General features: G+C 38.5%; 1 long non-coding RNA gene across 2 annotated transcripts in view; it reads right to left on the bottom strand.

The window, feature by feature from the left end:
* Positions 1-27,639, bottom strand: part of LOC130855793 (uncharacterized) — a 245,061-nt gene that overhangs the window by 179,092 nt on the left and 38,330 nt on the right. The window contains exon 4 of one of the 2 annotated variants that reach the window (XR_009054378.1): positions 23,022-23,481. The exons of the other annotated variant lie outside the window; for it this stretch is intronic. This is a non-coding gene — a long non-coding RNA (uncharacterized LOC130855793). Of the gene's footprint in view, positions 1-23,021; positions 23,482-27,639 lie in introns of those variants that run through there. 2 annotated transcript variants of the gene reach the window in all.

Here is a 27,639-nt window from a genome sequence, read left to right as displayed (position 1 = left end):
CTAATAATAATAATATAATTGCTACCATTTATTATGCATTTGCCATGTGCTCTATAAACTTCACATTACCTGTGAGGTCATACTATCATCATCCCCTTTTTATAGAGGAGAACACTAAGTCCCCCAAACTCTATGCCATCCACCTAAGGTCTCCTGGCTGGTAATGGCAGAGCTGCTATTGAAGATGGGCCGTTTGGCTCCGGAGCCCATGGAGTAATCATGTCACCAGACTGCCTCCCTCTCTACTCTGCTGACTTCATTCTTGTTGTCCTGGCCCATCAACTATACAGCAGCCTCCCTGAAGGCAGAGGGCACTTCTTACTCATTGTTTTCATTCTAAAGGTAATTTGTATTTTGAAATTATTTCAGAATAACAAAAAAGTTGCAAACACCATACAAAAATTGTTTTTTCCTAAACCATTTTAGTTACCAACATGCTACCATATAACCCCTCAACAATTTAGCATAAATTTCCTCCAGACAGATATTCTTCTACATAACTACAATAAAACCATCACAATGAGTAAATTAACATTGATACATCATTATCATCTAATATCAGACCCCACTGAATTTTTACCGATTGTTCCAATAATATTCTTCACAGCAAAAGGATCCAGTGCAGACTTAAACATTTAGTTCTCTGCGTCTCTAGTCTCCTTCAATATGGAATACTTCCCCATTCTTTCTGCAACACCCAAGTCCTTGACTCTTTTAAAAATGGCATCCAGTTATTTGTAGAATGTCCCTTAATTTGAGTCTGTCTGATATTTTCTCGTGATTAGACTCAGGTTATATATCTTTGGCAGTAATGTCTGAGAAGTGATAGTCAGTTCTTCCATGCCTTCCTATTAAGTGGTCACAATTTCTTTTATCTCTTTTCCAGTAAGGTTAACTTTGATAATTGGATTAAGACAGTGTCTCCCAGGCTTCTTCAAGTTACTCTTTTTTCTTAGTACATAAATGCACTGTAGTAGGTACTTCTTTGAGACTACATTTTCTCCTCATCAAACTTTCACCCACTTAATCTTAATATTCATAGATGCTTCTTGGCTTAGTTACTACTGTAATGGTTGCCAAATGGTGATTTTTCTAATGTAAATATTCTTTCTATATTCATTAGTCAGCATTTACTTCTCTCAATTTATGTATCCATTGATGTATAGTATGGAGTTAAGGATCCTATTTTATTCAATGGGTTATAATACTTTACTGACATTATCTATTTTGAAGTTCAAATTATCCCATGTTCATGTAAATCACTTCAAAGAGGCTTCTATGTCATCATGTTCCCACCATTCTTTGAGCACTTCCTACATCCTAGGACAATAAGATATTCCAGGCTTCTCTTATACGTTCCCTGGTCCAGCCCTGGAATCAGCCATTTCTTCAAATAATCATGGTTCCTTTTAGTAGAGAATGGTACTTAGAATCAATATCTGTGATCAAATTGATGCTTTGTGATGACCTAGAGGGGTGGGATAGGGAGGGTGGGAGGGAGGCTCAAGAGGGAGGGGATATGGGGACATAGGTATACATATAGCTGATTCACTTTGTTGTACAGCAGAAATTAACACAACATTGTAAAGCAATTATACTCCAATAAAGATCTGGAAAAGAAAAAGAAAAAGAAATTAAATCTGGCCACTAGGTGTGCTTGTTGTGACCGGGATGTCAGCGCTCTGGGGCTCTCTCAGTGGCCAGAGCTAGAAAGCTAGAAGATGTGTGCGTGCGCGCCCGTGTGTGTGTGAAACAATGAGTTCACATCAATACCTGCAATTCCAATCTAATATCATATGGTTCATTCCATTTTTCTCCTTCTCTAAATTTGTAACTTTCTTCTGAAATAGTATAAAACCATTATTAATTTATTTACTTATTTACTTAATTTACTTACTTATTTACTCATTCTCCTTATATGTACCCAATCTCCTGATGCTGCATCAGTTCCCCCACCGTCAGGTGGATGCCCCCACCCTACTCAGACTCTGACTTCCCATGCCAGCTCGACTCCGCCACCTCACCTTCCTGTTCAGTAGTCAGTCCTGCTCATCCCCACCTAATGGCTTCTAGACTGAACTATTCCAGAAGCTCACTAATTCTATAATGAATCTCTGGACTAGCACAATGCACTTTGCTGAGTAGTTAATTCACATTTTTTAAATAGAATAAAATAAATACTTGTCCACTTGAGGTTTCTATACATAAAAACTAATCTTTATTAAGAAAATAATAAAATTTATACTTTTCTTATTATTAAAAAAATAATACCTGGACTTCCTAGGTGGCACAGTTAGTAGGAATCTGCCTGCCAATGCAGGGGACACAGGTATGATCCTGGCCCCAGGAAGATCCCACATGCTACAGAGCAACTAACTATTGAGCCTGTACTCTAGAGCCCATGAGCCACAACTATTGAGCCCATGTGCCGCAACTACTGAAGCCCATGTACCTAGAGCCCGTGCTCCGCAACAAGAGAGGCCACCACAATGAGGAGCCTGTGCACCACAACAAAGAGTAGCCCCCGCTCACCACAACTAGAGAAAGCCCATGTGCAGCAATGAAGACCCAACATAGCCAATAAAATAAATAAATAAATAAATATTAAAAAAATAATAATACCTGAGTAAGAACAAAAATTAAACAAAACGTAAGTTCTTACTGAAGAGCCTAAATTCAACTTACAGGAAGCATAAACAAAGTATCGACCAAAAGGTCCTGGTTCTCCCTCTACATCTGGCTTGCTTCAGTGTCGCTTAGCATTCCTGATCTTCATCTTTTTCTAGTCTGCTATTAAGGAAAAAGGCTTAATTTTTTTTTCCAGAAATTTCTTTGTCACTTCATGAATTTAAACTGACAACTCTTAGTTCTCCTTGGCTGGGGTTGTCTAGCATCTACTGCCCAAGTTTAAAACCCTATTGTGGGGCTGTTGTGACACAGTTGCCAGCTGCTTTCTCTGAAGGCAGACCCCACTTTCCTTTGAGGGCCTCTCTCTCTGCAAGCCCATCCACTAGCACCTCAATCTGAGAACATGGTTTCTCCACTACACACCTTGATCCAGGATAGTTTTCCTTTCTAACTTTTCAAAATTATAAAAGGACATATATACAGCTTTCTTCACAAACATTACATTTCCGTTGGTTGATTTATTTTTAAATTAAGGTGCACACAGACATGATGTGGCTATAAAATAAACAGATATGTGGCCTATTTCATTTCTTTTATAGTGTACTGTAAATATATAAAAATAAGTATATTTTAAAGAATAGTTGATCTTCAGGACTTTCAGAGCAATTAAACAATATAGCTACCAGCAAACAAAGGTATGGCAGCCATATTTCTTAGCTTAAATTAAAACTTCTAGGGACATTTGTAAAGCCTGGATTGAAAGTGTCAACGACTATTCAGTAACTTCTACCAAGAAACTTCAGGTCCAAGTCATCAATATAACGGTAAAGACAAGAGTATAATTTCTAGTACCATCAACCACAGATTGTGTGATAACATTTTATTACACATATTATTACATGTTTGCCTCCCATGAACCCTTTGAGGTAGACGAGAGCTGTAGCATGCTGGAACAAACTCACACATCTTCAGGGTGGCAGAACTAAAATGCAACCCTAGGTTTTAATTCACCCCACACATCACGCTGCCTCTCCAGACTAGATCATGTTTGTAATAGGTTTCCAATTCCTCAACCATATCTCCTTACACTGTGCATCCAAACCCCCTTCTACCTAATGAGGTAGATAAATCAAGCCAATCAAGTCTAAACTGATAGGAAAAATGTCTTCTGAAAAGATGTTTTCTTTTAGATAACTGGCTTACTCAAAAAACTATTTTCCCTTTAAGATAAGGAGCAAGGTACCTAAAGAAATCCCCAACTAAATTATATTCAGAAATCAGAAAACTCTTCTGACACGAAATGCGGCAGTTTTTACTTTTTTTTAACTGACAAAGTAGAGTGAATGCTTTTTCTTCTAAATTATCATTTTTATATGAAGACAAAAGAGTAAACTTCATTCATAGACCTTTTCAAAGATGGCTATGCTACTGCCATGAAAATATAAGAAGGTAAAAAAGAGTCAGTTATTTAACGGTCATCACAAAGCCCAAAAAACACCATTTCAGTTTTTGATGAATGTATTACTTCTACCACTTTGTTGGAAATTCAAAGAATTCTATCACTGTAAGTAATATTTATTGTGTTTTATGACTATAAAATTGACACGCTCAATATTTTTTTAAAGGCAGAAAATTATAAAGAATAAAAATAAAATTGCATACACTCACATCACCCACTGTTAACAACTGGTTTCTCTTAAATATATCTTTTCATGCATTTGTGTGTCTAGTTTTATTTTTGCAAAGTTGGAATCATATAGTAGAGTTTCATTTTCTGCTTTTTCTCATTTATACAATAACATTTCCTCATGATATTAAACATTATAGTGTGACATTAGTGAATGAATAATAATAGCCTATGCAACGTACCTTAAGTTATTTAACCATAATTTAATTCCATTATTAGAAATGGGGATTTTATTTTCAATATTAAAAATAGCAATGCAATAAATACTTTTGCATATAATTCTTTGCCCACAACTTTGGATAGATTCCTAGAAAGTAAAATTACTGCATGAAAGGACATGACCTCTTTTAAGAATGTTATTCATATTGTTAAATGCATTTCTAGGAAGATTATACAGTTTTCAATTCAACCAGCAGATTATTAAAAAAAAACAAAACTCTTGGTAGCATTTAATCCTTTAACATCGTTTTGCAAATTTGCTAGTGTAAAAATTATATATCATTATTGTCTTACTTTGTGTGCATCTGACTATTAATAAAACCAAATATATTTGCATGTTAATTTGCCGTGTGTGTGTGTGTGTTTCCTTTTGTCTTGTATTCATTTTTTGAGTGGGATATTTACATTATTATTTCCAAATATACTTTTTCATTTGTTAAATATAATAGCCCTTGGCACATTTGTTGCTAATATTATTTACCAATTAGTCATTTTCTTTCAATTTTTATGTAGTTAAATCCTTAATGTTCCAATGTATGCTGAGTGTATAATGTTTAAAACATGTTGTTAGACATCTGTTGAATAAAATAGTTTATCTATCAATCTGTTAATTTGTGGCTGGACAATAGACATTAAACCAAGCTGTTTGAGGGTCCAGTAACCCCTTATCCAGCAATCTCTGCTGGTTGTTGTGGAGAGCAGTGAATTGTACAAAAGAACTCCTCTAAACTCAGCCTTCCATAATCCATTTTGAATGGGTTAGCTTTGAACTGACCTAGAGCCCTGTGGGAACTTTGTTCCTCTCCAGACATCATACTATTTCCTGATTATAAGAGCTAAATCTTATCAAAAGCATCTCAAGAATCTTCTAGGAGACAACAAATGCCAATTGCCAAATAGCACTTCGATGAGTTAAGTATAAATGAATATGAAACATATGAACTATATTTCCTCTAAATAAACAAGAATATAAGTGGAAAGGTGGTTGATCAATTAGATTTGGGACAGGTTGGAAGGAAAAATCAGTTTAATTCTAGCCTAAAATATAATTTGTTTACCAACTGTATATCTGATCTCAAAATAAGTTGAGTCTGTGTTGGCCACAAGTATCAATAACCCCTGAGAGAGGATAGGAATTTCAAGTATATTTCTCTTCAACCTACATTCTGGGTCCCTTTGCAGCAATATTTTTAGGAAGAGGAGATAACATACAAAGTATATTACTTTTCCTTTCATTTCATTTCTGACCATTGTGAAATATTATGATTCAGTCCAGCCAGATGAATCCTCCCCATCCCACTCCATGCTGAGCCAGCCCAAAGGAGTGTGGAAGAGACCAACATGGGTAACACAGAATTACCTTCGAGGAATCAAGCTGATCGTAGCCAAAACTGCCATCTGTCCACAGTTGAAATCTGTCAATTGCAGCTATTTATGAAATCTCTAGTTGAGCCTATAAATGGCTCAATCTTACCTTGCCTACTCAGTGTTACTCTCTTATCCAAAACCTTACAGTCTCACACTCATTCTTCATGAAATGTAGAAAGTTGTGGTAAAAAACTGAAAAGAGAATGGGCTTTGGAATCAAGCAATCAGAGTCAAACCCTAATGACACTGGCTATTCACATATATTGAATATGTTATTAACATCTCTGTGACTTTTCTGTGAAATGGGAGCAGTGATGTCTCTCCTATCTCACTCACTGGTGATGGGAAAAAGTCACTGAGAAAATAAACATAAGTGTCTGGCCATCTTCAGCAGTTATTTGGTACATGACACCTCCATAGGTCTTCCTAGTGATTTCCCAAGTCAACAACAAGCACTGCAAATGGGATTTGGGAGAGGAATGGGGACTGTGTCACATTTGAGAGTAAGATGTTGTGGAAATGTGTAATCTTCATTTTATTTTTCAGGAATGATCTACGTTCTTTTCTCATAATACCATCTATATTTGCATAAAACTAGTATACTCAAAGGGTCTGTTGCCTGATTTTCTTTTATGTAGCATTGTTATCTGGAATTGCTCAGAAATAAACAGAAAACCACACATGGAGAAAATGCCAGTCTAACCGAAAGGATCTCTGAAATGCTAACAAATATTTCCCAGGCAAGACTGACCTCAGACACTCTCTTTAAGCCAGCAGACAATGCCAGGGATTACTAGGGATTCCTAGAGTCATCTTGTTTTGTTCTTCAATTGGCCACATTTTTGCCAAGCCCCACCTCCTAAGATTCAAATCCTCCAAGTTAATTCTGTCATCATTTTTATCCTAAGTATGTTTACAAGGTCACTGATAACAATGTCAGCAAACTCCAACTGACTCTCAAAACCAAAGCAGAAAAGGGGAGGAAAAAGCTTAAGGTAGGAATCATATCTCAACACTCTCCATGGAATTCTTTGTATTTAAAGAAATAATATTGAAATGTGAAGCCCTCCATAAAATTTTGGAGCATTTGAAAATATTATTGTGTCATAAATCCATGGGTAATTTATCTTGGAATTTTAATACATTTTAAACATTTTTATACCTCAATACTTAAAGAAGAGACTTTTCTAAGAATCAGCTGTATTTCATGAGCATTACCAAGCCTTAGAACAAATGAAACCCAAACCATCATCAGTCTTCAGCTTATTCTTTATCAGTAGCTTAACAACTGACTTTTATACATGAAACCAGAGGCAACATATGTTGTAAGACAAGGTCAAATTCAAGGGTCACGTTTCTTTTTCCCACAAGTTTATTTCTATTTTCCTAAGTACGTAGAGAATACTGTACATAACAGGTTAAGAGCACCGGATTTAAAGTTAGAGAGGAATGATCTCCTGGATTTGCCATGAATTATCTCTGTAACCTTGGGGAAGTGATTTACTCTCTCTAGCCTCAGTTTCCACATTTTGAAATTGAGTTGAATAGTATGACCTTTGGCTTAAGAAGTAAAATCATAATAATTAAGCTCTACCCAAAAATATGTAAACTGTGGTCCACACGGCAGTGGGAAAACTCTACAATGCACATAATGCACAGAAAGTTTATTGTTCTCCTTGAATTCTCACACACACACACACACACACACACCCCATTCTGAAAGGCTTGAGGTTAGTCATTTTTCCTTCTGCTTCTAATACTCAAGCCATTCCACTGCATTTTAGCACCACATCTAGAGGATCACAGAGTGAAGAAAACACGGGTACCTCAAATAAATGCTCCTTATAAAATGTTTCCTTTGTAGGTCAGAGATTTCCATATACATGATGTTAGAGAAGGCACATCTCTCTCTTTCTTTTAGTTAGGTGAGTTTGATGGAATGATGGCTGACGTCCTTCTCTGAGTCTATTTTTAAGGATTTATTTTAATGACTGTAGCATTATATAAGTAAGTTCATTATGCCGAAGTGAATACCCACAATGAGAAAATGAGATCTTGAAACTATCTGCATAATTTCATTATTCTTGCCATCTTTGACCATTGAAACAAATAATATCTCCTGATTTTAATAAGCAAGTCTCACTACATTTCTCATAAAATGAAGTTTGGGATGAACACTGCCCTGAGAATGCAGGTTCCATTTCACTAATAAACTTGGTCTTGGCTGTAGGCTTTTTGGAAATGATTAAATAGTACAATGTAATTCACATGTAAGAGTGCATGAAATGGATGAATTGCAAAACTTCACTGAAATGAGAGAGAAAACTTTTTAGCTCAAGATTAAGGGCCACTATGGGTTGGAGGAAGGCCTGGGATGAAAGCACAGGGAGTAACTGAGATACTGGGGGACAGGAAAGAACCCAATGAAAGGGTTTCTACATAATGGGGGAGATTCTTCTGGGATCTCCTAGACCTGGATTCTTTTTTCTTCGTATCCTGTAAGCTAGGAAGGTTTCTAAAATCTTTCCAACCTTAGTTGCAGCAGGCATTTTCTCAAAGGCTTTTTTGCTGGAAGAAAAAAAAAATCAGTAGAGATCATTCTTAGTGGAAGAGAGCTACAGCTGTATCATTATACCAGTTTGTGAAATGGTAAATAAAGGAGAAGAGTTCAAGCAAGAGAGAGACAGCTGATGGCACTCCACAATTGAGGCAAGAATGCTTTGCATTTCCAAAGCTGAAGTGTGACAAATGCCCATCGGAACTGTGAGGACTCTGTTCAATCAAGGCTCCTGTTCTGGATTAAGGATGCATGTGGGCTGGGCAGGAACAGCAGATCTGACCGCAGAACCAGCAGGAGGCAAGAGACAGAAAACATAAGCAGGTCAGCTCCCACAGCTGACTTTCCCTAGAAGCCAAGCAGTTTGCGGGAAATGCAAAGGTCTGGAGGACAGATTGCCCCTCTTCCAGTCTCCTGTTTGCTCTCCATGTAGCCTTGGGTCAGGTTAAACTTTCACAGCCTATTTCCTCATCTGAGCAAACAAAATAACATCTGATCTTTATCCTCACAGTGTGTTTTGATGAGGACACTGCACACCAAAAAGTGTGAACTGATTGTCAAACACGTAAACTCTTTCCTCCAGTAACAGAAACCCTGTCTCTTAAGCCGGTGTCCTGTGGATGTGGTGAGCAGCCGTCCATCCTGCTCCCTATACAAACGTTTCCACTTTTTTGGAAGAAAGCTATTAAATCACCTCTCAGAACACAAGGATAATTAGGAAAAAAAAAACAGTAAGAGTTTTCACAAATGCAAACTATGTTATTCCTCCTCCTCTCTCCCAAAGATTCAATTAACAAGAGGGAAAAGGTGGCATGTTTTTAACAAGTTCTTCACGCTGAATTGCTTAGATGTACATTAGGCCTCCTTTTAGTAATAGGAAAAAATTATCTCGTCATGACTCGACTCTCTTTCCCACCTCCAGCGGAGGACTGCAATCAATCAGTTGGACAGCAAGATTGATTTTCTAATTAAGAAGACATTTGTATCTTCTCACAGAGCCACAGAAGGCTTCCCTACTGTATCTTCCCAACACATTCCTATTTGTATTCATTTACCCTCGCATTTAAAGCACTTTGAAAGTTGAGGGGAAAAGGTTAGAGAGCCACTCTCTCCATGTGCGTATCCAATAGGATCACTGGCTGCTTCAGGGAAGAATCACACCAAGTTACCGAGCAAAAGAGAGAAAATGTTGACAGGAGTCCATTTGGGCTCTATTTGGCTCAGATGTGGATGAAATTGGCCACCATGGCCCTGTCCGCCACCCCCGCCATGGACGCAGCTGGACCAGCCAAACGCAGATGGCTGGAGGAGGCAGGCTTTTAGTATTTCTAAAAGCTCCATTTCAAGCACTGCTTGCCAAAAAGGTATAGCAGGCTTTTGTGTGGGTCTCTGTGATGAGATGTGCTCCTGATTTAATTTACTTAGGGGAAGAATATGAAACCCTGAACAGCTCAGCCGGATTCAATGTCCTCAGGGACTCTGCTGGAGGAGAAAACTTACTTTAGCAATTCTGGATCCAATGTGCCGGTGCCTTGTTGCTCATGACCTTCCTTCAGTGAGAGACACCAGGGAATAAAGCTGAAATCATTAAGAAAAGCTTGCATCTTTTTTAGTTCATTCCTGGTACATCCATTACCTAATATTTTATTAAAAAGCTCAGCCTTTCACTAATCCAAAATGCTGAATTCGATTTGGGGAGCATTCTGACCTGAACTGGGATGAAGGTTACTTATGTTCAATGTTAAGAAAGAAAGTAAGAAAAAGAAAGTATGAGAAAGAAAGAAGGAAAGAAAGAAAGAAGGAAGGAAGGAAGGAAAGAAAGAAAGAAAGAAAGAAAGAAAGAAAGAAAGAAAGAAAGAAAGAAAGAAAGAAAGAAAGAGAAAGAAAGAAAGAAAGAAAGAGAAAGAAAAGGGAAAGGAAGAAAGAAAGAAAGACAGAGGGAAAGGAGGGAAGGAAGGAAGGGAGGAAAGAAGGAAAGAAGGCAGGAAGGGAAAGGAGGGAGGGAGGGAAGGAAAGGAGGAAGGAAGGAAGAGAGAGAAAAAAGAGAAAAGATGAGGAGGTTGGCTGAGGCAAAGTAACTGGGGGTGGCTGTGTGTGACAGGCTTATTTAAGAAATAATTTGTTTTAAAGACCTTAAAAAAATAGCCTTCCAAGTAGCATCATTCGTATTCATTAAGTAGCTGCTGGTCTTTGGTGGCACCACTCCAGGCACTCAATGTCCCCCAGGGCTGCACAGACACAACAGGCTCCAAACTGAGCTCATCATCTTGTCCTGAAATCAAGTTCTCTTTCTGACCTCCCCATTTCTGTATATGGCACCTCTGTGCTCCTAGCCGTCAGGTTCAAAACCTGGGAATCACTGCTGACTCAATTCTCCCTTGTCCCCCACATCCAGCTGGCTGCCTTACCTGATGAAGGAGACCTCTACGTATCCAACATAATTTATTATCACCCCTTAGTTGGATTATTCAACAGCCTCCGACCCTCCCCTCCTCCCACCCCTCAATCCAGGCTCTCCTGTTTGTTGTCCTCTATTTCACTGCTGGAGTAATATTCTAATTCTTTCCAAAGAGTATCTTAGAGCCTGTCATCCATGCTGAAAGACCTTCAGTAGCTTCTCACTCAATCCTACTTAGGCATAAACTCCTCAGTTCAGCAGATCTTTCTGGATTTTCCCATATGACATCCATGGTTTAGCGGTTTGCACAGGAGGATGGTACCATCCCCAGGGCATTTGGAAATTGTGTCAGAGTTGTGTTTGTTAGCCTCAGTGGCTGGAGGTCACAGTGTCATTTACTGAGTAGGACATTTAGCATTCCAGGCACCAGTCACAGAAGCAGTGACTTCTGTGAAATAGTAATATTTTCCTGTGAAGAAATACTACTACAAGTTGAGCCAAACTTAACTTCACTCTTTGTCCAAACATGTATATCCTTGGTTATGACCCTATCCATCTTCAAATCAGTACTACACACCACCTCTTTCAAGCAAATTGTCCTGACCACCACCACCCTGCACCCAGGGCATGCAAACACACACACACACACACACACACACACACACACACACACACCCCATCATCTTTCACTTTTCTGAATCTCACTTAGGGAATTTATCACAGTCTGCCTTGTACAAATAAATTAGCAATACTTTAGACTGTAAACTCCTTGAGAGAAAGTACCGGTATGACTCATTTTTATATGTCTGATACAGTTACACAATGCATTGTACACAGGAAGTGCTCAATATGCCGTCATTAAATTGATCTGAGATGAGTATCTGTACTGGTGATGGTAGTCAGAAGCCCAGGGAGTCAGGCAGGGCACAAAGGACAAAGTGGATAGTAAAGGCAAGAGCAAACCATGTTCTTGGGAAGGGGTGGAGGAACCAGGCAGAGGGAATCTGTAGCCTCGGCCAGCAGTCTGAGAATGAGAGGCAGCGGTCCAGAGGCGAGAGGAAGCAGCAGGAGCTCAAGGCCCCAGGCAGAAAGAAGGGCCAACAAGATGGCAGTGAGCGACTCAAAGAGGCATCGGGAAACAAAAGGAAATGCAGAATCAAAAATGATCTCATTCAGTGGTTAAGAACCTGGGAGGGCAGTGGCCTTGGCAGATTGTACCAGGGACTCACAGCAGATGAAGGGGAGCAGCTGTGTGGCAGTGGAACTCAGACACAGCTGAACTCATGCTTTGCCCCAGGCATTGAGCTCTTGTGCGGCTCCTTTGAGGGCGGGCGGCAATCCTAGCTCCATTAGTATGAGGCCTGCGGGTGGGGACAGGCCGCTGGGAGTATGTGGCCTGTGTATTCGCAAGAGGCAACAGACACTTTTCGAAGGCAAAGCCAGGGCTAGGAACACTAACTACCTAGCAGTTTGAAGCTGGGAGAGGGAGAAAGGCACTGTCTCAGAAGCACGCTTAACTAGGGTAAGTTGGACAAATAATGACAGTTGGGAGAAAAAAAATTATTTAGGGAAGAGGAACAACACTTGAAGGTGAACTATGCAGAAGGAATGGGAGGGGAGAAGTGTTGAAAAGAGGACTCTATAGTAAAAGTAACTGTGCTATGTGCTAGGATCGAAACCACAGAAATAGAGATCAAAAAGGAAAATGAGAGGAACGTGCTAGAAAGAGGATTTCAAAGGCAAAGGCATTGAAATTTCAAAACACAGTCTTGGAGTGAACAGTCAAATACACAAAGAAAAAAATTATGGAGAGTAGAGAGAGATTCATTGACTAGAAAGATCACACCCACATAGTACAACCCATAAACTGGAGGAAAGTATTGGAACGAGAGTTAGAAGAGACTGAAATTAAATGGAAATTCCATCTATTTTGGAAAATTGAAAACCATTAACAATGGCAAGAAAATTTATCAGTGACTATTCATTGGAGGAGTATTTTGTGTAAAGCACCTTATAAGAGGAGGTGATATTTGAAATACGCCTCAAAAGATAGGAAAGATTTCAGCAGGTAAAGAGGAAAAAACTGAGCATTGCTGGATGATACACAGACAACGTGAAGAGCAGCCTAGAACCTGAAGAGTATATTCCAGGGGCATAAGGAAGATAAATCTATTGGACAAAAAAGAATGGAGAAGAGAGGAAAGAAACAGGAAGAGTTGATTGGCACATTGGGAAATTTAACAATCATCCATCCAGAGGTAAACTATTAAATGTCATGGAAAGGTAGGCACAGACACCATGGGGCTATTGAGAAAATGTACTCACTAATATATGAAAAAGTTATTTGGTTCTGTGGAGAAAGATAACGTACAAGTTTATGTTTTAAAAAATCACCACTTCTCCCCTTCCCTCTCATATTCCTAGGATGATTTTTGCTTTAAAATCTTGGGAAGGGGAAGAATTCTGTGAGCTTTTTGGACCTGGGCTGCTGCCATCCTCAGTGCTTCCCTTTATCTTTGAGAGTCTCAGTTGCATTCACAAAGGGATGGTGACAGTCAATTAGAGGAAAAGTTAATTAGAATCTAGATCTTCTAAAATTTCTCCCTACCTTCAGCAATTCCTCAAGTTCCTAAAAGTGCTGCTTAGAGGAAAAGACTTGCACTGAGGCAGAACTTTGTGAATGTAATTCCAAGATGATTACACAGAGGAGGTTGTGATTTGTAAGTACAGGAACACTTGGTATTTTTGTTTACAACAGTTTGCCATTTGGAGGTGACTCTAGATGACAGGGACAGAAGGTCCTCAGAGCTGTCTCAAAATTGACGATTCATCCGCCTTAGTGAAAGAGACCCAAAATTGGGTAAGAGAACAAAGCTGAGTAAAACTCCCTTCTGCACACAGGACCAATTTCAGTAGCCAAGGCACCATTAATTTAACCCACAGGTCTTTTTAATCGAAGTTTCTCTTTAAAGTAGTCTCTTCTACGTGCAAACTGACATTTGGTACACAAAGGCAAGTGAGATGAATGATATGCAAGAAGAGCTGTGGGGTTTTTTTGTTCTTTGCTTTTGTTTTTTAGTTTTCTTTCTAAATACGTGTAGGAAAATATGGTCACATGTACAATCCCCTGAAGGGCTCTTTCTTTTGCACTTGGACAATAAATGCTACCACTTACAAAAGAACAGAAGATTCATCCCTAGGCATCCATTTTGTCACATCCTGGAGCCAAAATTCATATCAGGGATAGGTAGAAGGGAAAAGAATTGCTATGGCATAAACACATACATGGGGCCGGAGGGGAGGGATCTGGTTAATATGGCTCTTTCTTGAAATAAAATGAGAGTAACTTCTAGAATCAGACAACCCTTGGGTCTAACCTTCACTTCAAACTTACAGTTGGAGGTCTCCAAAGTGCAGTTTCCTCACCTCTAAAATGAAAGTAATACCTGCTTCTTACGGTCACTGAAAGGACAAAAGGAGATCACGTTCAGAAACCTCAGTCCAGTGCTTTGCACACAGCATGCATTCTACGAAAAAGAATTGTGCTGGCAGGGACTTAGCAGGCGCTTCACTAAACAAGGTCCATGTTGGGGTGTGAGGGGTGGCAATAACAGCGGTTGCCACAAAATCAGCTGCCATGTAGCCAGATTTATTTGCCTGTCTCTCTCTACAGTGAATTTTTGATCTGGAACCAACAAAATGAAGAGCTGTACACCAAGATGAGTGCAAATCCAGCATCTATTATTGGTATCTTTCTTAATGTTTTCAACACCATCAAAAAAGCAGACCAACCAGCCAACTGGAAACCATTCAACACTAAATAAACATTTGGAATGGGGCCATCCCTTTTGCAAAATTACAATCCGCTTAAAATAGATGGCCTCAGAGGTCAGTTTTAAATATATTCCATTGGATGTCCACGTTTGTTTACTTCTATCAAAGGCAATTTGGGGGCAAGCAACTCAGACAGCTGCTTTGGGCATTAGGCACTAAGTGCAGACACTGCCGTTCCTTGAACAAGATGTGCTGCACCACTGCTTCTATTTTAAAAAGGACTCCATTTACCATTGTCAGAGAAGGCAAAGGCCACCAAACAAGAGCGCAAGCCTTACAAATGGCATTTGGGAGGGAAGTGGAGATGGGGGTAAGAGGAGGGCTCTGCTTACATTTCTGATCTGATCTTTTGGGTCTCTAACTGCTTCTACTCCTGGAAAAAGATATCTTGGTTTTCTGAGAGATGATAGGTAGGTAGATGATAGATGATAGATGATAGATAGATAGATAGATAGATAGATAGATAGATAGATGATAGATAGATGATAGATAGATAGATAGATAGATAGATGACAGATAATAGATAGATGATAGACTAGATAGATAGACCTAAAAGCTCTTTGAAAGCTAAACACGTTTTAAAAATTGAATAATTTTCACAAAGCACTATTTAGGTCAAATAAATCAGGAAAATGTGGACTAAATATTTCCTTTTAATAAAAGCACATTTTTTTTTATAAATTAATTTTATTTATTTATTTATTGGCTGTGTTGGGTCTTCATTGCTGCACATGGGCTTTGTCTAGTTGCATCAAGTGGGGGCTACTCTTCATTGTGGTGCACAGGCTGCTCATTGCCGTGGGCTTCTCTTGTTGCTAAGCATGGGCCCTAGGCGCATGGACTTCAGTAGTTGCGGCACATGGGCTCAACAGTTGTGGTTCACAGGCTCTAAAGCGCAGGCTCAATAGTTGTGGCGCACAGAAAGCACATGTTTAAAATTAGGAGATGTGTTTATGACAAAACTTTCTTGGGTTTCCAAAAAATAAAACACTTAAAAACTAGTTGTATATGAAAGAGGAAATGCAAGGCAGAAATAGACACAGATGTAGAGAACAAACCTATGGACACCAAGTGGGGAAAGCGGGACGGGTTGGGAGGGAATGAATTGGGAGATTAGGATACCAAATTGTACACTCTCAATATACGCTGTTTATTGTCTGTTAACTATATCTCAATAAAAGTTCTTAAAAAAAAACAATTAGCTGTAGATGTGAGACATCCCTCCCTTTTCATCTCAAAATATATAATAATAATGGTATCATATACACTTCTTTTAGGAGAAAAAAACATTTTTTAATTGCCAACAATAGAATTTCCAGACACTGAAGAGACAAACAAATTGACTATCGAAACATTTGTTAGGACATCATTAACATCAACTGTACTGTGTAAACTAGTTCTCAAAATTTCCATTGATTCATCTTAAAGTGAGGAAGAAAAGGTCTGTCCCTAGCAAGTAAGAATTTCAATTTTCTTATTACTTTCAGAATATTTCATTTGAAGAAAAATACCAATTCTTCTGAGAAAGCCTGCCTTGACTACTTCAGACTGCACTGATTTTCTGCTTTACTGAATTTTTATAGAATATATAGTCAGTCCACTCCATTCGGGAGCTAATTATCCACAGCTTGTGTTTTTGCTCAGTTGTTTCACTTGTATTTGTTTCATTTCCCCAATAAGATGGTAAGCATTTGGAGAACAGAGATCATACCTTATATTCATTCTGTACCCATTGGGCACCTGTTCAGTGCTGAGTACATAGAAAGCCATTAGTAAATACTTACTGAATGAAAAAAAATTTTTGTGATCGCCACAAAATGGAGTGTTTCTTATATGAGATGTTATTTATATTAGTGTTATTCAACATGCAGGTATATTAAAATCACCTGGCTGCACATTAGAATTACCTGAGGAGTTTTTAAAACATTCTTATGCCTCTGCTCAATGCTAGATTAAAAGAGAAAGGAAAAAGAATCAACATGGAGGTTAAAAAACTAGGGCCAAAGGCAGAGATTTCAAATAATAGTAAATAAATATGATTAATAAATTCTTCATAGAGACAGCCTATACCTTAGTTGATCATTTTGTAGCTTCTTCAGTTACCATTAATTTCTGAGGATATACTACAGTGATCTTGATTGGACCTGTGTACTCCCCAAGCCTTCTCTAATGACCTCCTTCCCAACCACCCTCTAAGATAAGGATTTTTACAGTTGGCTAAATTCGTCTGTTACGTGCTTCATGCTGATTATTTTTGCTTGCAGAAGAGAGTTCTATTTGCAAGTTCTAGGGAAAAATAACATATGAGACGTAGCTTCATGTATCATGAATACAGTATATCATTACTATACATTTTGGCAAAGATAAAAGAACAGGGACCAGTTTTACCCTTCCACTTAAAAGGCTGGAAAGACGAGCTCCCAAGACGCTGGACATCAAGCAAAGAAGGATAGCAATCCCTGAGACCTGGGAAGCAAAGAAGGTAAGAACTATGAGTATCCCAACTTACCCTCTGGAAAAACATTACAGACAATGGTGCAGGAGGGGAGAACCAACTCAGAGCAGCGCAGACTCTCCGAGTTGAGGAAAAAGAGGGGGGAGTTCAGAGAAGACAGAGAGCCAACAGCTCACAGAGCAGAGTACTAGGGGGAGAGAGCACTGCACAGAGAGAAAAATCCCAAGATGTACAGAGAGAGGATCCCCCTCAAATATTCCGCCAAGTATTGGTCAGCAAATGAGAGTGAGGAAACTACCCAAAAGGGTTCAAGGGAACAGTGTCTGGAATTCACACAGGGCCAGGAATAGTGCCTGTTCCCACAGCCAGAGGATAAAATCTCATAAATCATGGTTGATTGATTAGAGCAGGGGTAGGCAAACATGCTACCAAACACGGCTCCCAAGCCAAATCTATCCTGCCACCGATTTTTGTAAATAAAGTTTGATTGGAATACAGCCACACCCATTTCTTTACGTATAATATTTTGTTTGCTTTCACGCTACAATGACAGTTGTAGTTGAGTTGAGTAGTTGGGACTGAAATTCGATGGCCCACAAAGCCTGAAAGATTTACCATCTGGCCCTTCACAGAAACATTTGCCGACCAACTCCTAGGTTAAAGTACTAAGAAGGGCCTTGCCTCAGCTGTGAGAAAAATTAACTCTAGACAAAATGTAGCTCTGTTTCCACCTTTAAAAAGCAAGATCCAAAAAGATCAGATTGTTTCCGAGTAACTTAACTATGTTCCAGAAGAAAGCTCAATAATATGTAAACAGAAAAGCCTCCAGCACTCGACAAGGTTAAATTCACAATGTCTGGCATTCAATCAAAAGTTGCCTGGCACACAAAGAAGGAAAATACAATCCATAACTAGAGGGGAAAATCAATCAATTAAAACTGACCCAGAAATGACACATGATAAGATTAATAGACAAGGACATTAAAAGTTATTATGACTATATTCTACATGTGGGTGCTTGAGGACAGACTGAACTTGTTGAGTAAAAGATGAAAAATATATATGTGAAAAAAGGCCTGAATCAAATTGTTGACTATTTAAAACAAATTAATAACAATTATTTGAAGGTTTTAACATATTTAAAAGTAAAATGTATGATAACATGAGCACGAAGAGTAAGAGGGATATAAATAGAATTATATGGTTGTAAGGTTTTTATATTGCTTGTGAAGTAGTATAACGTGATCTGAAGGTAGACTGTGATAACATGTAAACATATATTGTAACTTCTAGAGAAACTACTTTTAAATAACACAAATCACCATGGTATGTTAAGCCTACCAAATAAACTCTTTATTCATTTTTTTTCATTTATAACACTTCTATTTGTTTCTGTTGATACCACTTCTCTGCTAAGATTTCCTGTACGTATTCGTGTTTCTTGTCCACCCTTCCCTTTAATACTTTAGTATATTTATACGGCTACTTTTTAAATTGGGGTACAGTTGTTGTGTTAGCTTTTGCTGTACCACAAAGTGAATCAGCTATATGTATATATATATCCCCTCCCTCTTGACCTCCCTCCCACCCCACCATCCCACCCAACTAGGTCACCACAGAGCACCGAGCTGAGCTCCCTGCACTATACAGCAGGTTCCCACTAGCCAACTGTTTTATACACGGTAGGGTATATATGTCAATCTTAATCTCCCAGTTCATCCCCCATTTCCCCACCACCCTGAGTCCATACATCTGTTCTCTACATCTGTGTCTCTATTCCTGCCCTGCAAATAGGTTCATCTGCACCATTTTTCTAGATTCCACATTTTTTTAAGACTATTTTTTGAGCACTTTTAGATTCACAGCAAAACTGAGGGTAAGGTACAGAGATTTCCAGTATACTGCTCTGCCCCCAAACTTGTATAGCCTCCCTCATTACCAACACCCTCAGCAGAGGGGTACATTTGTTATAATTGGTGGACCTACACTGACACATCATAATCACCCTAAGTCCATAGTTTTCATTATAGTTCACTCTTGGTGTTGTGTGTTCTATTGATTTACACTAACGTATAATAGCATGTATCCTTCATTAAGTATCATACGGAGTCTTTTCACTGCCCTAAAAATCCTCTTGGCCCTACCCATTTATCCCTCCCACCCCAAACCCCTGGCAATCGCTGATCTTTTCACTGTCTCCATAGTTTTGCCTTTTCCAGAATGCCATTTAGTTAGAATCATACCGTACGTAACCTTTCCAAATTGGCTTCTTTCACTCATCAACATGTACCTAAAATTCTTTCATGTCTTTTTATAGCTTAATAACCCATTTCTTTTTGGCACTAAATAATATTCCATTGTCTCTAGGTACCACAGTTTATTTATCCATTCACTTACTGAAGGATATCTTGGTTGCTTCCAAGTTTTGGCAATTATGAATAAACCTGCTGTATATATTTATGTACAGGTTTTTGTGTGGACATAAGTTTTCAGTTCCTTTGGGTAAATGCCAAGGAGTGCAATTGCTGGATCACATGGTAAGAGTATATTAGTTTTCTGAGAAACCACCAAAGTCTCTTCCAAAGTGGCTGTACCATTTGCATTTCCACCAGCAATGAATGAGTGTTCCTGTTATTCTACTTCCTTGCCAGCACTTGTCAGTGTTCAAGGTTTGGGACATTCTAATAGGTATGAAGTGGTATCTCATTGTTTAAATTTGCATTTCCCTGATGACAGATGATGTGGAGCATCTTTTCATATGCTTATTTCTCATCTGTGTATCTTCTTTGGTCCATTTTTTAACTGGGTTGTTTTCTTAAGTTTTAAGAGTTTGTTGTATATTTTGGTTATCAGTCCTTAATCTGATGTGCTTTTTGCAAATATATTCCCCCAGTCTATGACTCATCTTCTCATTCTCTTGACATTGTCTTTCACAGGGAAGAAGGTTTTAATTTTAATGAAGTCCAGCTCATCAGTTTTTTTTCTTTCATGGCTTGTGTCTTTGGTATCGTATCTAAAAAGGTATCACCATACACAAGGTGATCTAGGTTTTCTCCTATCTTATCTTTGAGGAGTTCCACAGTTTTCCATTTTACATTAAGGTCTTTGATTCATTTTTAGCTAATTTTTGTGAAGGGTGACTGTGACTAGTTTCTTTTTTTCTTTCTTTTTTTTTTTTTTTGCACATGGATATCCACTTGTTCTAGTACCATTTGTTGAAAAAACTATCTTTGCTTCTACATGCTTAAAGTTCTTTTTTTTTTTTTTTTAAGAATTGTAGAACCTGGGACATGTGTTGACTTGCTTCTACTGCCTTTTTTCTCTTGACCATGGTTAACATTTTCCAGTTTCTTCACGTCTTGAAATTTTTTATTAAATTCTGGACATTATATGTAAAATAGTAGTAGAGACTGAAGTGAATAATATTTGCACCCCACCCCTCTGAAGTAAAAATCATTTGAATCCCACCCTTCCCCAGAAAGGATGTCTCGCTTCTTCTGTCAAGCTGCTAGTATTCTGTGTTCACTCAATCTCTGAACTGGGTCTTGCATTTTTTACAGTTATATTCATTTCACCATTGGCTTCATATGTTTTGTTTTGTTTTGTTTTTTTGGCTTCATATGTTTTGAGGGCAGGATAGACACTTTCCTTTTAGCTGGGCTTGAAATCTGAAGATCTGTGAGACTCTGGCCATCTCTTTCTCTTTTACAGCCCATTCTCTAGTTTTAAGTTGCTGCGGAATTTGATTTGCTCTTCAGTCCCTCCTCCAGCTTTCTGCGCCTGGAAGATCTTCCTCTGCCCTGCTGCCCTAGCCCCAACCTTCAGCAGCCATCTACTTTCCACTTGGTGCAGGACTCCTGTGCTCGGAGAGATCCCTCTCTCCCCCCCTTCTCTGCCTTCAATCTTCATAGCCTACCCCATGCAGGCAGTGAAAGCTCACAGGAGAGAGTTGATGGGCAGATACAGACTTGCTCTATGCCTGGAGTCCTCAGGGTCCCAATCCATTATGCCGCCCCAAATGCAACTCTTAGAAGTTCGTTAAAAGTCTGTCTAATTTTTCCTTACCCGAATCTGTGTCATATTCACTCTACCTCCAAACCAGTATCAAGGCCTCTCTGGTTCTCTCTCCTCTCCTAGGAGGAACTTGTGTTTCCTGGGACGTGATTCATTTAGGTTTCTTCGAATTCCTCAAGTCCCTAATGGGTCAAAAATGAATCTATGATTTTGTAGATGATCCAACTTATTCTCATTATCAGGATGAGAGCAACAGTCTCTTGGGACTTTCTCCATCCTGACTGAAAGCAGACACTCTAAGGAGCTTACAGTTTTAAATGAACACAATTTGGTCATTTGTTATAAGAATAATGTAGGTGGTGAGAACAAAACACAAAGGGTATTTGTATTCATTTATTGTAAATTAGTAAAAAATGCAATGCAAGACCTTAAACCATAGACTCATGAGACTTGAAACCAACTACTTTAATGAATTATTTGATAAATTATTTGCATGATTTGCAAAATAATTAATAAATTAAAAATTAATAAGTTATTTTCACAAGCCCAACATTTTATTTGTGCAGATGAATTTGCCACAGACTCAAATAAAATTAGAGTTGGTGAGACCTTACAGATCATGTAATCACACATAGACTGGAGAAATCTAGGTATCTATGAGAGTCTATTTGGAGTTGCCACAGGATATGGGTAGAAGTCCAGTCTGCTCTGGGTCCCTTTCCCCAAACATAAATTCCTCTTTTATCAGTTTTCTATATTGAGTTCTCAGTTAGATAACAATTAAACAGTGGTTCTGATCCTTTTGAAAGTACGAAAATTACAACCAATCTCTCACACACATGCTCCCCAAAACACATACATACACACAAAGACATACATACATTTTCTTGTTAAGGAAACTGACGTCCAGAGATGTACAGTGACTCCCCTAATATCACACAGCTAGCTGATAGCAGAAATGGTAGCAGAACCCCTCCAAATCTAGTCCATTTTCTTCTCCATATGTTCCTCTCCTTCCTAATTAACCTGCCTGTGCTAGACTGTTGTAAGTCTCCACTGCCACGGTCAATGCAGTGTGGAAGCATGGATGAGCAGGCTTAGTCAGGTTGACGAATGATTCCTAGGGCTTTGGAGACTCTTGTGTGACATCAGTGGGACCCAGGTGAAACTGTAATCACCAGTGTATAAATGATTTGGACACTGTAATTTCCCCCTGTGATTTAGTTTGCTTTCTTCTGTTGATTTATTTAGAATGTGCTCTGCTACATCTCCCAACCTTGCTACACATTGAGCACCAATAAACGTCAAACAGATTAGACAGGGCCATTACTCAATGGGCACATTTCTAAAAATGGTACAAAGGTGAAATCCCAGCAGTTTGAGATGATTGGAGTATTTACAGGATGTTAGGAAAACATCTGCTTCTAAGATTCAGAGGTTCGAGAGTTGATGTAATGTTTTATTAGGAGCCTACACCACCACTAGTCACTGTACAGAAAATATTAAGCCATTATAGAGTGAACGAGTTTTGAGTACCTATTATATAGAATGGGCTGTACAGAGATTGGCCCTCTAATAGCCACTTAGAGTGAATACATTTTGCTTTTATCAAAAGAGAAGAGAATGAAACTCATTTTTATGGCTTTGCTCAAAGATAAATGTGGGTAAAGAGAGGTATTTTTTTCTCTTCCGCACTGACCACTTAGGTTTGGGCATAGAGCATCCTTGCTCTGGTATAATGTCATACACCTTAAGAAGCAGACAAAAGGGGGCAACAATTCACTAGAACTAATCTTGAATTTTTATTTATTTTCATCATTACTGTAGTGACCATTAATAGATCACCAATTACACAGCCAAACAGTATATCTCATTTGTCTTTATAAGAATCCTAAGATATAGGTACAATTATTTCCATTTCACATTGAGAAAATTGGGGCTTAGAGAGGTTAAGTAACTTCCTTGTGGTCACACATTTAGTAAGTGGTAAAGATGGATTCAGGTGAATGCCATTACTGTCATCGGTTGTGCAGAAAACGACCAGCTTAAGGTTGAAATAACAACCACAAGAACAGGTTGTTCTGGTCATTTTATAACCATAAGAAGTTTACAGTCTCCTTCAAGGAACTGTCCAGAATAATGTCTGTTGGTGGGGACACTCAATTACTAATGGATTCGGTCTAGAATCACACTTTTGCAACCTCCCTTTCACCAAAGGGAGGTTTTAATTACATCTCCAGTATTTCCTTAGTGATGTTGTTCCCTTTTCCATAGCTAACAGGATAGCTGGTGGTGATTTTGCAGACAATGAAGCAGTATGCCTAAAGAGGAGGAAAGACAGAATATAAGCTGGGCTTGGCAGGAGCCAACCGGTATCTCCAGTCTGTGATGCTAAATTCACCATCTAGTTTTACATACATACACAGATGTACACATGTGCATGTGTGTGCACACACCAAAAAAGAAATGGGGGGGAGGAGGGAGGCATGGCTTTCTTCTTTTTGCTTGGCATTTCTGAGGAAATAGCAGTTGAATTCATCATTTATTAATCACAAATTTTGGTGCTATGTCTTCAGAATAGAAAAACATCCCTTGATTTTCAATGCATACTCTGCTAATTGGTAGGTTTTGCCTCTCAACTAAACTGAGAAGGGGAAGAGTGCATACTAAACCAATTGCCCTACTTAGGCAGCTTCTGGCAGGAGTGCTGAGGTGGATTAACATGCATAACAGAAGGCTTACGTGACCCTGGGACACAGCAGAACCTGAAATAACCTTAATATCCTGTCAACTTTCATTACCAGACCCCAATGAACAAGTAAAGCCTATTTAACAATCTGTCTGGGAAGGAAAAAATCCATATCTTGTTTTTTAACCAGGAAATTTTCATCCTGTTCTTTTTTATCCTGGGGATGTTTTCTTCCACCTCGCTTCTCAGTGCAATATCACCGCGCTAGACCAAGTTATGTGGTACCCTGATTTCATCAGATTTCTCAGCGTGGATGCCACTCCACAGCCCTTGCTGCCACCGCTCTTGCTTTATAAACATGCCCTCAATTATCTGAAACACAGAGTCTGTATTAAACAACAGTCTGGAGCCTAGCAGTGTGTGTGGGCAGAAATAGCTCCATCTTGACAGTTGGCCAGGTTCTGTGCTAGGAAGTTGTTTGAGCTCAACAAAGAGGGGAAGAATTAGTCAAACTGAAGAGTCAGAAAGCAAAAATATCTTGAATAAGCACCTGGGCTTTCTCAGAAACACAGAAATCCAGATGTCTTGTCAAGTTGTCAACTGCATTTGCTAAAGACATCCTGAGGTACCGCGGCACGCCAAGTGCAGTATATTCCTCAAGGGAGGTGTTTATGGGGAAACTCTAAAAATACGAGAGCACTAAAACAAATCCAAAATAATTGCATTTCTGTAGCTTTTTAACAGCACTCTCAAGAAACAGATAATTTTCTCAAGCTCAGTAAATGCTTTCCCAAATTTCCAATTTAGATGTCATATCTTGAAGTTCCAAACTCCCTCCATTCACAAGACATGGTTTAGCGATGGATTCAATTCTGTCTAATTAGAGGAACTGAAATTATGTTTTTAAAAAATCCCTAGGCAGTATACAGAGATCTGGATTCTACAAATTAGCAGCTGTGTGACCTTGAGCAAGTCACTTCTCTCATCTGAAACGTTAAAAGGAGGGGGAAAGTATTAAAATCTGTGGAGTTACAGGGCACTTTGCCACCACTGTCTTCTGTAAAGTTTACACTAACTGGTTTCCAATACTTCTTCTAATTTTAATCTTCTATTCTATTTACTAAGTGATTAAAGAGATTTGGCAAATGTTTGTGAGAGATTCTCTGGGCCGGGTATAATACTAGGTACTGCAAGAGTCATTAACATCAATGTGGGGATGAAATATGAAAGGATTTTTACGGACTTTTTTTTTTCCCACGGCAAACCAGGCCTCCAGGTTTCTTTTTTCACAAAATTCAGAAGACTAGTTTCTTACAGTATCAAGGTGCCAGTACACTACCCTCTCTATCACACAATCCTGTCAGGAATGTGTTGTTTTACTCCTTGAGGAATTTATCGATTCCTCCCAGTGAGTTGTACTGTGACTTCATTTATCTGAGCCCCAATAGCTTTGATTTTAAATTGTAATTCATAAATTACATGTTTAATTGGAAAGAACAATGAATTGAGTCAGGAAAACTGAGTTTGAGTTCTGGCTGAGGCACTCAGCAGTTGGACAATAATGTTGGACAATTTACTGTCTGTTTGGATCTCACTTTCCTGATATGAAGAATTGGGGATTGGTGATTCAGCTTATTCCTAAAATTCTCAGACAGCTTTAAGAGAGGTGAGGGTGGGGCTGAAGGCAGGGGTGGGGTGGGGAATTCGTCTTAAACCTGCCCTATGCAATACAGTAGCCACTAGACACATGTGGCTATTGCATACATGAAATGTGGCTAGTCCAAATTAAAATGTGAAAAAAGGATGCAAAACATTTCATTAATAATTTTACAATATTGATTACATAATGAAATGACACATTTTGGATATGTTGGGTTAAATACATTATTAAAATTTATCTCACCTGTCTCTTTTTACATTTTATTTTCATGTGGTTACTAGGAAATTTAAAATCACACATGTGGTTCACATCTGTGGTTCACAATCTGCTTCCATTGGACAGTTCTGGCCTAAACGCTGTCAGTCAACCTCCTACTAAAAAGCCATCAGCTTGTGAAGAGTTTAGAAGGTTATCTTGTTCTGGTCTGATTTAAAAAGCAAAATAAAAAGGAAGAGAGGAAAATGAGGACGCACGTCTTGTCGGTGCAGATGACCGCCCCGGTCCCCTTACCAGCAAGCCACTGAGGAGCTCTGCTTCTCCTCATGGCCAGGGCCTTTGTTGCACAGATTTGAGTAAGAGCAAGCCCCACTGACTTTCTATTAGAAAAGGCGGACAGCTACTGAGAGGAGAAAAAGGTGAGCCACAGAAAGGAAAAGGGCCTGGGGAAAAGGGTTTTAGAGAAGCATGGAATGGGGAAAAAAGAGACTCTTTCCCTTCACTTCTCCATCCTTCATCCTTTCACTTCTTATTTCATGCCTTCCTTTATATCTTGCATTTCTATTCTTGCTAGGCATCTTCACATATGTATTGCATTAAATCATAATAAGACTATGAGATTGGTATGATTCTTCTCATTTTACAACTGAGAAAACTTAAATTAGAGAAGCTCTATAACTTGCACAGGGGTTGAACCACTAGCTTGTAGTGGCAGCAGGACCTAAGTCCATATCTTTTGGTTTCAATGGCTATGTTTTATCCACAAAACCACATGGCATGCGTGCATTTCAACTGGTCTTTCCTAATTGACTTGTGATATATTTTAAATTGAGCTAATACTTTAGTTGTTCTGTGAAGACAGTTTAGAGGTTATCTTACTACACATTTTTAAACTGCTTCCTAAAATATGACAGGGCTAATTTTCAAAATTCTTTTTCACACTGCTAACTAAATACTGTCCAAATATTAATCAGATTTGAATACTTAGACTAATAAAATAAGCAGGCCTACAGCTCATTTAAACAGCTCAGCCAAACCTGTGAAGAAACACAATTAGTGGATACCCTGTCTGCCTTTCAGGGAATAATAGATCTTGGCAAAAAACACATTCAAACATTTTAGCCCAAAGAATTAAAATTAACTTAGTTGATTATGAAAGATCTATTATGTAAATGTGTGAACCTAAATCCTTAAAATCATGATCATATAATTTCTGTAATTTAATTTCAACAGAAGCAGCAAAATATTTTTTCCTTTTCACCTCCACAAACCACTGAAAAGAAGACGAATGAAATACATGCATTGTGTTTATTTGAAATAAAGTTCCACCGTGTTCCATCTGTAATACCCCAAATGCCAGCGTTAATCCATCTCTAAATCCATGAGGCTTTCAGTTCAGACCCCAAGAAAGGCATAAGTAATGCATACAGAATCTGTGCCAGTTCAACACCCACAACAGAAGCCAGAATATCTTGAGACTGGCCTGGGAATTAAACTTCAAACAATCCCCAAGTTGAGGATTTAAACATATACAGGACCTTTTTTTTTTTTTTTTTGTCTATGTAATAGAGAACACAACTCTCAAAATCATTTTATTCATTGTTCCGTCTCAACCTACATCTTTCATCTGTGCTGCAAAATCCTACGAGGAAAGAGGAGCTAGGTATTATTTGCCTTCAGAAAACAAGATGGTGCAAGAAATTTTAAATACAACCAAACATCAATAAATGCAAAGAGGTGAAAATTGTTCTCTTGCCTAATAACTTTTAATTTACAAAATAATTCTGAGATGTTTTTAATAGTATTTCCTCTAGTGCATTTAAGTGTAAATATATAATATTTATAGATATGATTGGGATATAGGATACTAATTAGAAATTACATCCAATAGAAAATTAGTCAGAAAGTAAGATA

Source organism: Hippopotamus amphibius, chromosome 6 (assembly GCF_030028045.1).
Source record: "Hippopotamus amphibius kiboko isolate mHipAmp2 chromosome 6, mHipAmp2.hap2, whole genome shotgun sequence".
In the NCBI taxonomy this organism is placed as follows: domain Eukaryota; kingdom Metazoa; phylum Chordata; class Mammalia; order Artiodactyla; family Hippopotamidae; genus Hippopotamus; species Hippopotamus amphibius.
The sequence above is the reverse complement of the archived record's forward strand: the minus strand, read 5'-3'. Positions and strand labels throughout refer to the sequence as shown.